Source organism: Nasonia vitripennis (assembly GCF_009193385.2).
Source record: "Nasonia vitripennis strain AsymCx chromosome 2 unlocalized genomic scaffold, Nvit_psr_1.1 chr2_random0004, whole genome shotgun sequence".
Lineage (NCBI taxonomy): Eukaryota > Metazoa > Arthropoda > Insecta > Hymenoptera > Pteromalidae > Nasonia > Nasonia vitripennis.
The window spans coordinates 1,063,688-1,075,993 of NW_022279610.1; the positions used below are offsets into that span (position 1 = coordinate 1,063,688).

At 33.5% G+C, this 12,306-nt stretch overlaps 2 protein-coding genes across 6 annotated transcripts in view; both read right to left on the reverse strand.

Annotated features, from left to right (window-relative positions):
• Positions 1-12,306, reverse strand: part of LOC107981889 — a 1,212,633-nt gene that overhangs the window by 996,476 nt on the left and 203,851 nt on the right. The gene's annotated exons all lie outside the window — the stretch shown is intronic.
• Positions 1-12,306, reverse strand: part of LOC100678982 (sterile alpha and TIR motif-containing protein 1) — a 275,936-nt gene that overhangs the window by 101,565 nt on the left and 162,065 nt on the right. The gene's annotated exons all lie outside the window — the stretch shown is intronic.

A 12,306-nucleotide genomic window follows, 5' to 3' on the forward strand; every position in this document is an offset into this window, starting at 1 on the left:
TAAATTTTCATGTTTTTTTAATCTTTTTTCCACTGAAATATTATTATCATAAATGTATAATTATCCACCACAAAGCTCGTTATTATTAGTATGTAATAAAGTATTAGGTGTTATGACGGTAGCTCGGCCGTCATTATTATTTTAAATTATTTGTTGTTTATGTTACTATTCACCGATTCCGTCGGCTGTGCAGAAGGCACTAAATTCTACCGACTATAATCTATCCGCGCACGGACGTAAAGACGTGTGAACACGCGGCGGTGACAATAGTACTCAGGACGTGGATTCAAAAGGAGGAAAAGTCAATGACACTCGCGGATTATTGTAAAACTTAGATTAACTGTTTATTGGTGCTTGGCTTACACAAGCGTGCCAGACGGGCGCATGCCAGCTACCAGCATGTAGTCGAGGTGAGAGAGAGAGAGAGAGGAGGCTTAAAGTCGCCCGAGTAAGCGAGAGTTGATAAGAACTAGTACTTACAGATGTACGTGGCCGGCACGGCCGTTCTAACCCACGCGAAGGTGGTCTCGGACGGATTGTCCTCGGTTCGGTTGACCTCGCAACCCTCGCACACAATAATCGCAATCGCAGAGTGTCTATTCGCGAAACGGAGCGGAGCGAAGACAGACTCGGAATGGCTCGCTAGCGCGAGCACAGATTTACCTATGCCCTCTGACACACTGTTGTCAAATCTTGACAGCAGTGTGCGAGCAGGTGGCAACATTGTACGTTGCTGAATTTAAATCTCTCTCGATGCTTATTCTCTCTCTGTCTCTCTTACCCTCTCACATGCTGCGCCTTTAGTAGCTGTAACAACAGAAGTATTATACCGAATGTTGATTCTGTCCCGGAGAGACGTCGTAACGTGCTCAACGTGCGTTAATTGCACTGGCAACCGTTACAGTGTAATATGACAAACTTGTCCTTCAATTTTCAAATTATAAATTGCCTTTCCTTTTTCATGTTATACATTAGCATTAAACGTAGCAAAACAAAATAAATTGTTATAATATCTAATTAAATATCTAAAATGATTATAACACAACAATAAATTTTTCAAGTCTTCTTCATCGTATTTACTTAAAGGTGATAAAACAATTTTACCATTGTAGCAACAATTTGATTTTTTTGTTCTTCTTTCCAAAAGACAGCTGAGCAAAATTTACATATGAAACTCATTTCTCCAAAATTGTACTATTTAAGTTACATTGTTTGTCATCTTCATTTTGGTTCTTATATTTATTTACATTAGAATCAGATGTTATACATAGTTTTGGTTTTTTACTTGGAAGATTTGAATCATTATCAGTTTGTCTCCGTTTACAATGAGCAATTTCAAAGTTATTACTAATCATTTCTGTATCATTATTATTTGAATTATTATTCATTTGATTATTCCACTGAGTAATAATATTAATTTTGAAAAGCTATTGTTTCTTCCAAAATCATAACTGAAGGTTGAGTTAGATACATGAATTCTAACATAAACATTGTATAACTCTGCAAAACTTTTTATTTCTATTTCATTTCCGTATACTCTATTCTGAGACATATAATTATAATCATGATCTTTTTCAAGAATTGATTGATAATAAAAATTACCTTCTATAAAACATTTATATCTATCCCAATTATCTAAAACATTTTGTACAATATTTAATTGTGTTTTCATATGAAAATCTTGAATATGGTATAAAAAGTAAGAAAATCTTCTAAATGGACAATTGCCATCTCCAATGATTTTAACTGTTACTAATTCATTAATTTTTTAAATTATTATAATAATAAAAAATTAATTGTCTTTCTTTTAATAATATGAAATAATGACAAATATTCTACTTTACTCTATTGTTCTCAAATTCAACATTGTGAGTTGTAAGTCTGAAATATAATTGTTAAAAACAAATATTAAGTAGGTATAGTAATAATTAAAGTAAAATATGAAGTAAAATTAAAAACCTTGGCAGAAAATTGAGAATTTTTATCTATTCGTCGTTAAATTTAATATTTTTTTTATAAATTTTTATTTAGTTTGATGTTGTGAAAGACATATTTACTAAAGATAAAAAATTTATCATCGCACTCTTAGTAAAAATAACAGCTGATATTCCACTGAAGGAGCGGCCGTAGCTAAAAAAACGGGTTTTCTATTAGATATAGTGTTAATAAATAAAACTAACAATAAAAAACCAAAAGCAGAGCGGCGTACCTTTATAAAAATACATATCCTGCACAAAATTTAGACCGTATCCTTCTTATTCACAAAAAATTCTTAAAAGTAATATAATGAATACCTACATAGGTGTTACTATCCGGGTAATGACAAAGAAACTCTGGTTGTGAATTCCAAAATTTTTATTTTTTAATAATTTGATTTTTTATTATATTTATTTAAACAAAAATTTGTTTAAATCTTTGAAAATAATCTGCACATTATTTTAATAAGGATAGTGCTTAGTTCAAGAAATCATATTTTATATTAAAACTAGAGTTCTACAGGACTTTTAGTTTTTTTGGCATTTGAAATACAAGGGGGTGGTTGGCGACTAGAGAGAACCTCACCTAACCTCAAAATATTTTTATTTTACCGAATAACTTTATTATGATTGGGTTTTTATCAATATACCGAACAGAGCGGCATAATGTTAAATTCAAAGAATCATTTTAGCAAAACTAGGAGTCAATCAGACTTTTAGTTTTATTTTGGGATTTGTAATACGAAATACCCCGTGCGAACAATAAGCTCTAGCCATCCCTTAAAATAAACTTATTTGTGTACAATTAGCTTACTAACAGCGTAAATTTCAATTTTCAAATGTCAGAAGAAATTTTCATTATAAATGAAAAAATATATATATAGTGCAAAATGTCTTTTTTAACAAAATTAAGCTTAAAATAAATCCATTAGAACAGTTATTGTGTCTTATCGAATACAATACATTTAATTTCAAAATTTGCATGGTATCGGTGTTTGGTGAAAATATGAAATCAGGTAATTAAAATGATTACAAAATAAATTTTATTTAATCTTATTCATTAGCTTTTGGTATTTTCAAAAAGAATACATATTAATAACTTTTGATTTATACCCTAGTGAAAAAAAAATATAATAAATTGTAATGAATTGTAATAAAACGTAAAAAAATGTAAGAAAATGTAAGAAACTGTACCTTTTTGTTTGATTTCTGACCTTTTATCTCATACGTTTTTGTACACTTTCTTACATTTTCAGATATGTTACCTTTTATTTTATTACATTTTATTACATATGTTATTTTACCGCCTAATATAGTCAATATATTTTTTTAATTATTAATTTTATAATAAAATGTAACAATGCATAAAAAATTCTAAGATAAAATAAAAGAATGTAAGCAGAAGTAAGAAAATAAAAAAGTCGCCATTTTCTTATACTAGGAATGAAGGCGCGCTTCGCGCGCTCTTGATTATATCTCTGTCTAATAACAATGGTAGAAAATCTACCATAAGTGTTGGGTGGCGCACTAACGTCTGCTAATATTTTATAAGCATATAACATGTTACTAAATCCCTCAAAACTATTTTTTAATAAATATATTAATAATGCTCAATGTCGTCATCATTGGTTTGAATAGTGAATTTGAAGAAAAGTTCAGTATAAGAGTCAGTGGGTTTGTCTATCATTAAAATGCCATTTATTTGTATTATAAAAAAGCTATACAATTGAAATTTTACACAGATACTTACTATGCTACCTAGAAAACGTGTAACATACATGATTATGATTTAACTGTTGTCATTCGTATTTTCACATCGAGGTCCATATGAATTTTCTAATTTATCGTATCAAATTTTGCTTGTTCTTCTCACTGACATTTAAAAAAAAAACTAAATAATATTCACACACTTTATTACTGCTTCAAATAGGGTTAGGGTGTTATTTTTCAATACACATGTTGCAATACTACGTTATATTACATATATTTTATCTGTTATCAAAGTTTCCACATTTCATTTTAAACACCTCAAACATTTCTACCAGGGTTATGAGTTATGACTGTTTTGAGGGTTATGAATTTCAAGCGCGGTTCTGATCTCGTTGCCTAGGCAACCAACCAGTAACCAATCAGAATCACGTATTAAATGCTTCACAACAAAGACCATCATTTTTTAAAAAGAGGATAATATTACGTTTACAGACAATTTTTTACATTTTTTTATACTTTTTTACGTATTGTTACATTTGCCATTTCAAAGAAGAGACCCTCATGAAATCTTGGATCAATGGATTTGTAATACATTGTAATAAAACGTAAAAAAGGTCCGAAATCCAACAAAAACGTACGTTATGAATATAATAAATTAGAATATTAATAAATCAAATTGATTTATTAGTTAGAAATATGCTTAAATGTAGTTTATCGAGTTGTAATCAGATCAATATGTGTGTGCTTATTCTAACTTTCTAACCTCAAATTAACCTTTGTCTACATTCACTAGAATTTTCAGCAGATTTATTAACATTAGATTTATATTATAAGCAAAAATATTTGTAATAAATGTAGCATTATTTTGTAGACAATAATATATTATTTTAAAATGCTTCTTTTTTTTATTTAATTTTTTAAAAGAGATTTTTTAAAACTTACTTATGTCACGTGTGGATACACGTCACGGGTTTCTAATTACTATAAGAGAGCGAGTAGAAGAGTGCAATGCGGTGGCGGCCGTGGCGCGAGGACAGAACGTCTACCTTGCAAGTCAGAGGATCTCGGTTCAAGCCCGGAGTCCGTCACTTTTTCGTTGAACTCTTCACTCGTAACACTTATAATTTTTAAAAATTTTTAAAAAATATACAAAAAATGTTCCTAAGTATACTATAGAAGAATATTACATTAAAATGATTGTTAATTCAGAATAATCTGAAATTTGACATACGAGTAAATTTTATTAAGAAAATGATTCAGTTTAGTTTAATGAATGTTTCGAGCGTGAAACAAAAGTTGTAAACATTATAATTTGTATAAATCTGCACATTTTTTTGTACTCTCGATTGTATACAAAATTGACAATTGAGAATTCCACCAAATGTAAGCGTTGAAATAAATAAATCAAAGTTGAAAAAAGATATGGATAACCTCAAAAATTCACTCAAATTAGAGCATACATTTATTATTTTATACTTTTAAGTGTTTTATAAAAACAATCCTCTATATTTTATGTTCATCAATTATGACAGGATAGCTAAGTATTTGCACGCAAACTTATTAGGTTTTGTTAAACTTTTGCGATAAGGTATATAAATAATAATAACTCGCTGCGCTCGGGTGCTAACTGCGCCGTTTAAAAAAGAACCATTTAAGTCTCATGTATCGTAATGTACTATTTACGCCGCTGCATTTTTTCGCCCACCGGTTGGAAAACGACTACTTTAGCCCCTAATTTTAGGTCAAAAAACGCGAAAATCATGCATGTGTTACAAAAAATGATTTTTTAAAATCACTAAAATGTAGTAAAATTACATGAGGTTCCAACCCCACGTAAAGAAATTTTACTACTCTCAGCTACGTAAAATTACAAAAATCTAGCAATTTTACTATTTTTGTAGTAAAATTGCTCCGCCCAGCGTAGGTCGGATTAGTTAATTACTCTTAGCGTAGTAATTTTACAGGAGTCAGATTCTCGCGTTCAGTGTGAAAATACTACCGACGTTGTAAAATTACAGCGCGCAAAATATTAAAATTACTATATACCGTTGTAAATTTACTGTACTGGGCGTAGGACGGATTGGTTTACTACTGAGTTAGTAATATTACGACAAAATTTTTTACAGTGTAACCCTGAAAATAGGCCGTCCCACGGACGAGCATAAATGTAGCGCGCTTTTCTAACTGGGATTCACAACTGCATTTACGAGAACAGTAAGAGCAGTGCGTTTTTTGCGACTTCTATAGGGCTTGACCACGACCAGCTTAAACTATAAGCTTATTGCTTACTTATATACGAACGAAAAGCAATTCGCTTGTATAAGCTTTATGAGCTCTCACTTTCATTGCTTCCTGCTTTACTGAGACTGTCTTAAAGCCATACGTAAATATAATCATAAAATTTCGAGTGATATGGTAAACATATGGTTAAAAAATAATCTCGAGTAGTGCGAGAAACTCGAGTAACCCGAAAAATTCGAGTAGCTCAGAAAATTCGAGTAGCTCGGAAAATTCGAGTAGCTCAGAAAATTCGAGTAGTTCGAAATATTCGAGTAACGTTACTCGACCCGGTACTCGACTCGAGCTCGTCGAGTCGAGTTTTTCGATCGAGTAACCCGACTTTTCGAGTACTCGCACACCCCTAGTTATAAGGCATCTGCGACGACTTTGTTTTTGCCGGAGATATGTCGTATGTCCGTCGAGTATTCACCGATGAATTCTAGGTGTCAGGCCTGCCTGATGCTTGGTTTTTGCTTAAAAGCAAAAATTAGTGTCTTATGGTCCTTGTAGACGACGAACGCGCGAGCTTCCACCATGTAGCAGAAATGTATCATCGCCAGGTAGATAGCGAGTAGTTCGCGGTCGAAGGCGCTGTGACGAGCTTGCGTCGGGCTCAATTTCTTTGAGAAAAATCCTAACGGCTCCCACTGATCGTCTACTTGCTGCTGCAGGACTGAGTCTAATTTTTGCTAATTCTCCCGAAACTTCGTAGTACGTTCTAGTTTATTTATTGCTGCATTCTAATGGAAAGGGTGTTGGTTAACCAATTTTATTATGATTGATCTTATTAATTTTTTTTATTTTAAAATATTAAAATTCAAAAGAAGTGAGCATTTCACATTAGTGAGGTTTTAATCTTTACACTTCCCTGGTAGAAAATTAACGAGTGAAAACCGTTAAAAAGTTAAGTTTAGTTGAGCATTATTATCAAATTTGAATGTAAAAAAAATAAAGCAAAATGTTGCTAATATTTTAGTGATGCGTGTCTATTATACCAACACAGTATTATTTTTGAGTTAAAAATTGTTTTTTCCTTTTTTTGCATTAAAACGTTTGCATGTTTTATTACAAATATTTGGATTTTTCACGATTGCAAGATATTTTTCTATAATTTCTAGATTGTAACAGTCATTTGACAAATTTCAAGTAAATGTTCTGTTTTATCTTGAGTTAATGTGTATATCTATGCATTTATGATATTTAAACTCTTATTTATTTAAATTGTTAACCACAACTTAGCTAAGTGGCCCAAAACTTTGCTTATTAACCGTTAACGTTTCTACCAGGGTTCTCATGTTAATAACGATCGGACGCTTTAATCATAACGTTACACATTGTTTTATTTAATACTTTCCAATTTAATTCCATCCAATCATAACATTTTACACATTTGTATCTAATTGTTACATTCTTCTGTCTTACAAAAAATCCTCAAAATGTTTCACTTCTCAAAGTGTAAAATTACTCCAAAGGAAAAAAGTGGGAGGAAAGTGGAGAAAAAGTGGAGGGGAGTGAAGGGGAAGTGGATGGGTGTGCAGGGGATAGTCTTAAAATAACGTAAAATTTGAAACAATTTTGCATTATTTAGTGGACGGAAGGTGGAGGAAAGGTAGCGGGGGCGGAGGGGGATTTCAAATTAAAATCATCCTTACAACTATATAATATAGGAAGATATATATATATATATATATATATATATATATATATATACACATACACACACATAAAAATTAACTTAATTATTATCTACTGACTTTGAAAAATTATGATCGAGTGGATCATTTATAATCTATTTTTTTGCAAGAGATATAATATATTTGCGATTCCTCGACTTCGGTAAGAATATTTGTAACAATAAAATCAAGCTCTATGATTTTTTTGGCAATGATCCCGGTAAAGCAATTTATTTCTATATGCAAATATGTATTTAAATAATTTATCACTAAGGGTTGAATTTTTAGTCAATAATGGACATTAAATACCAATTTTATTCTCCTGTGACTTTTTTTATTTTGATGTTTGCTACTTCTGTGATTTTTTAGGAATGATCCAAGCAATTTAGAAGCTTTACTATAGGCTTTGAATGAGAAGTTTAATCATTTATAGCATGAATTTATGGCTATCTTCATTTTTAGCTAATAATACAGAGCCTCTGACATTCTATGATCTATATACTGAGACCTCTGAACTATAAAAATATATCTTCATGAATTTTATGGTGGTTAAAGTCCGGATCGCACTCTTGCTTTTACCAATATTAAGGTTAAAATGGCTTATAAGACAGGTATAACATATACAGGGTGATTATAAAACAATATAACATTTATATACCATCGTGATTAGCGTAAAAAACTGAGTCTAGGGGAATTAGTCCAAAATTTTCCTCCACTTTTCACTTTCCCAGTCAAGAAAGAAAAATCTCCCCCACCACAGCGCCCAGCGGAAAAGCACGTGAAAGGAAGTGAGCGCGGCGGCCGAGGCGCCGTTGCTAAGGAGCTCGGTGCGAATGATTTTCGTTCAATTGATAGAACTAATTTTAATAAATTTTCCAGACAATTAATTTACAGGTTAAGTCAATGAGAGAACGGCGAAAGCCTCGATTTTGGAGCATCTGCTGCAGTTTTCTTTCGCTTATAATTTGCAATAAAAATTAAAAAACATTAAGAGCTGTCTTTATGGAGCAGCTGCGGCTGTCTTTTCGCGATTTTCCGGTCTTATGACACTGGCAAACGGCACGAGGAGCTCGATCTGCGTCAAGACCCGGAAAATACGGTTTTTTTTTTAGAGCGTAAATTTAGAAAACGGCGAGAGCTGCCCTTCGTCAAACTGGCAAATCGACCGAGAAACACTTTCCGCAGGCCTATCAGCGGGACTTTATGCGGGCCTATTAGCGGGACTTTATGCGGTACTTCCTGTGGGACTTTATGCAGGCCTATCTGCGGGACTTTATGCGGAGCTTTCTGAAGTACTTTTCGCGAGACTTACAGCGGGACCTTATGCGGAGCTTTCTGTGGCTCTTTCCGAGGTCCTATCAGCAGGTCTTTATGCGGTACTTTCTGCTGGTCTTTCTGCGGGCCTATTAGCGGGACTTTATGCAATACTTTCTGCGAGACTTTATGCAGGCCTATCTGCGGGACTTGATGCGGTACTTCCTGCGTGACTTTTTACGGGCCTATTAGCGGGACTTTATGTAATACTTCCTGCGGGACTTTATGCGGTACTTCCTGCGGGACTTTTCGCGGGCCTATCAGCGGGACTTTATGCAAAACTTTCGGCAGGACGTTATGTGAACTTATCATCATCTTTATGCGGAGCTTTTGGCTGTCAGTCGAAAGCTCCACATAAGGTCCCTCTGTTAGGCCCGTGAAAAGTACTGCAGAAAGTTCCGTATAAAGACCCGCGCATAGGCACGCGGAAAGAGCTGCAGCGAGTCCCACTAATAGGCCCGTGGAAAGAGCCGCAGAAAGCTCCGCATAAAGTCCCGGTGATAGGCCCGCGGAAAGTGTTTCTCGTGCGAAAGAATTGCGCTTTTCGATCTCTTCGGCTCTCTGTGTTACTCCGTTCGCCGCCGCCGACCTCCTTAGCAACCGCGCCGCGGCCACCGCGCTCACTTCCCCTCACACGCTTTTCTGCTGGGCGCTGTGGTGGGGGGATTTTTTTTTCCTGACTGAAAAGTGAAAAGTGGAGAAAAATTTTTGGACTAATTCCCCTAGTCTCAGTTTTTTACGTTGATCACAATGATATACATATAAATATTGTATTGTTTTAGAATCACCCTGTATATAGGGCTATAAGAAAACTTTTATTAAAAAGCTGAGAAAATTTTAGAAAAAAAATATTCAGTATGCCTTTAGTGAAAAATTCGTTGTTTAAGAACTATAAATCATTGAAAATAGTTTTCCCACCCAAAATGGCGAATACACCAATCAATCGCAAATTTTTTTAACTAATATGCTTGGCGGTGAACGGTTGGCTAATTCGATATTAATGTTATATTTATATTCCAATTGTAGGTTGTCAGCAATATAGTTTTCGAAGCGAATATCGACTACGGAAGATATTTGGATTACAGGGTATAAAATAAATTGTATGTACACTAGGATTCGTTTAGCTTAGTTATCGCCATTGCTTTTTGCACATTTTACAATAATAATAACTGGTTAATTAAGACGTTAAAAATTGCAAATTATGCAGATAATAATAAAAAAAAATTATGCATGTCAACAAAATCATTATTATATCTAATTGATTTAAATACATAATAAAAGTACATATCATATAAAGAATATACAATAGACTAAAATATATATTTTGGATCTAACTAGCGCGCCATACGCAGCCCTAAGGCCACGGTGGCTTGCCGCCTTGCATCTTGAAGCAATGCAAGGCGCGCAAAGCGCTTCGCGTTTTGCGTGTAAGGCACGACCGCTAACGCTCGCGCTGCGCGCTCGCCCGATCCACCGACGCTCGCGCGAAGCACAAGCGTCAGGCAATCAATTAAAGCTTTTGGGCCAGATAGGGCGTGTCACACCGAAATTGTTATTCAATTATATGTACCAAAAATCGTTTCTAGGGTTGTTGTTTATGTATAAGCGTTTTGAAATAATGTTTGTCACGGTAAAAAATTGTGTTTTTAAAACATCTACAACTTTTACATATAAGGTTTTTATCTATAATGTATAGCCTCAAAGTTTTATGATGAATACTAGTTTGTTGCTATAAAAAAATCTATTTTGGCCTGTTAACTCGAATAAAAAGCATTTTCACGCTTAAGTGTGGTAAGGAGAAGGTTGTAGTTATTTGAGATCTACAACTTTTCTCTATAACTTTTTTTGTAGAATGCATAGAATTCGAGTTAGAGCCAAAAAACCGTTTTTAGCGGTTACTATTATATACACTATACACACTATTATATAGGACTATGCACACAAATTTTTAGCCCAATTGATAAAAGTCTCTTAGAGATAATCGTGTAACACCAAAATTTTTATTCAAAAAACACGCTAAAATTGAACAAATTGTGCCCGCATTTAAAAATGTAGACGATCGAAATAAAAAAATTAGTATCTAGGTTTGTGCAGAGGGGACTCTTCTCAAAATTTCAGCCCGATCGGTCGAATATTGCGTGAGATATCGCATCTCATACATTTTTCGATGATAAAACTATAAGGCACTTCCGTCGCGCGGTCGTGCCTAAAAAGAACCTTACGGTGACAGAACACTCACTACGGATAAATGCATCAGGTATCGATCAAAATTACTATCAAATAGTCGACATATCTTGAAAACAATGTCCAGGTGTCAGGATGACTTCCAGAATGACAAGAGATTGTCTAAGGATGGATTCACAAGGTATCGATCAAGACTGCCATCAAATATCCATCACATCTCGTATACAATGTCCAGGTGTGTGGATACACGTCACCGGTGTCTAATTACTATAAGATAGAGAGAGTAGGAAAGTGCAATGTGGGTGGCGGCTGTGGCGTGACAACAGAACGTCTGCCTTGTAAGCCAGAGGATCTCGGTTTAAGCCCAGGGCCCGTCACTTTTTCATTGTACTTTTATTCCTAACACTTTTACATAAAATGCAACAAGTATCGGTCAAAACAACCATCAAACATCCATCACATCTCGTAGACGATGTCCAGGTGTAAGCAATCGTCTACGAAGAAGTGCACCAGGTAAGTGTACTATAAAACAACGTGGAGGATCGACATAGTTCCCGAAATACATTGTTCTATACGTGTGTATATATATATATATATATATATATATATATATATATATATATATCCTATCACTTGTATATACTTATCGTGATTATCCCCAGCATCATCTGATCTGGACCACATCTGATGAATTGTATTCAGTATTTTTTTGCAATTAATTTTGTACTATTAGTATGAAAATATCGAATTTTTTCTGCATTAATTAAAAGATACGTATGTTTCTACGTATGTTTTTTTGCTAGTGTTTATTGTTAATGATTATAAAAACTAATCATTAAAAAATTAAATTTTTTTTAAATTCATATCTCTGAAACTAAACGTCATAACCTCGCGAAAAAAATTATGTCAATGGGTCACGTGTCAAACTATACCCCATTACAATTTTAAGTGATTTGACTACTTATTTTTTCAGTAATAAATCGAAAAATGAAAAAAATGAGTTTTTTTTTGCCTCGATTACGGACGCAAAAAGGCCTTACTGCACTTGAGATTTCGGGAAAAAGTAGATATTGTATGTGTTTTGGCTAAGTTTATTTATAAGATTTCAATTTTTTTTTTTTTTTGAAAATTTTTTGATTTCTTATATCTCTAAAACAATGTAGTCAAAT